Here is a 1,512-nt window from a genome sequence, read left to right on the forward strand (position 1 = left end):
GTCATCCTCGCGGTCCGGCCGGTTAAGGCAAGACCCCCGTTCCTGTAAAACATGACCACAGGTTTACGGTATGTGTCCGACTTTAGTTGGCCCCTCACCTCAAGCCACTCCGGCTAGGTAGAACCTGCCAGGGAATAAAATCCCCACCGGCACAGCCTTGAGGATCATTAGGGCACGAAGCCCCCCCACCACGACAAGGTAGCGGACACGGTGGGGGACGCGGCGCGTCTCGGCGCTTCGAACAGCTCCGGTGTCCCCATTATTTTCGATTTACGGCTAAAATAAATTTTTCTAATTTTTTTCAATTACATATTCTTGCTTAAATAACTTTTTTACATAGGGATTAAGCATTTAGAACGACATGTTGTTTAAAATAATGGTACTTTACTCTTGTGATTTTTCGGTTTTTTTTGATTATTTTGAAAAATAAATTTTTGTAATTTTTTTAAATACGATATTCGTGATCAGTGAACGATTTCACATATGGATTAAGCATTTAGAATCGTGCGGAAGCGTTATTAAAAAAGTTTACTCGATTGCGATGGGACTTTGAAAAGTTTGTGAAAATTTTCATATTGGGAAAAAATGTGTAATTTTTTGTCTAGTTTACGGTAGTGTAATTTATTTTAATGTTTACTATAAATTTTTTTTTCGTTCGTTCACGCGCTATGTTACAACAGCACGGCCGGGCGGTCTGTTTCCGCGGCGGTTTACACTCATAAGCGCGCGTGCTATTCGGCCGGCGGCGCCGGCGTCCTTGCCGGCCGTTCGGTATCTATAAGAGATACACGGTCCGTGCGAGGCGGACGGAGCAGAGCGGGTTTTGGGCCAATTCTACGATCTCGGTCGAGAAGCTGTCTCAGAGCTCCTTCGGGGCTTCGGTCCTGACTGTTTCGTGCCGTTTACGTTACGGACTTTTCACCACACAGCGTGGCCACGGGTCGGTGTCTTTGACCGAATGGCCCATATGTGGCAAGCCCTACGGGGTTGGCTACCCGTATGCACTTTGTATGTATACTCGTACTCACTGAGCAATCGACTCTTCTGTCCGAGCGATGGAAAAATTTTTTAAAATGCATCTGTAAGATTTGGAAGCAAATCGTACCAATTGAAAACTGTGGCTAAAATGAATAGCCCAGTGGAGAGAGAAAACTATCAAAAAACTGATTTTTTTAATCAAGAGGTGTCAGAAATCGAAATGCCTAGCGCGAGCGGAAGAACACGCTTTCTCGCCAGTCCAGCATGTGTCCTGTCCGTTCTTCCTCGGCTTGCCGATTTTGCCCAGATCAGAGGTTTCGTGCTTCCGGCGGTCAGAAGATCAGCGTGAGCGTACGCGCTTCCACGACTATGGCATCACCCATGTACTTTTTCCTTTGAATATATTTGAGTACATAAAAAATATTAAAACATATAGAGAGAACTGTGTCTTGGATCTTAAAAATTTGTCAATAGCGATGATATATTATTACTTAACTTGAAGTATTTGTACGTTTTAGCTGGGACGTACATTTA

Source organism: Megalopta genalis, chromosome 9, assembly GCF_051020955.1.
Source record: "Megalopta genalis isolate 19385.01 chromosome 9, iyMegGena1_principal, whole genome shotgun sequence".
NCBI classification, from domain to species: domain Eukaryota; kingdom Metazoa; phylum Arthropoda; class Insecta; order Hymenoptera; family Halictidae; genus Megalopta; species Megalopta genalis.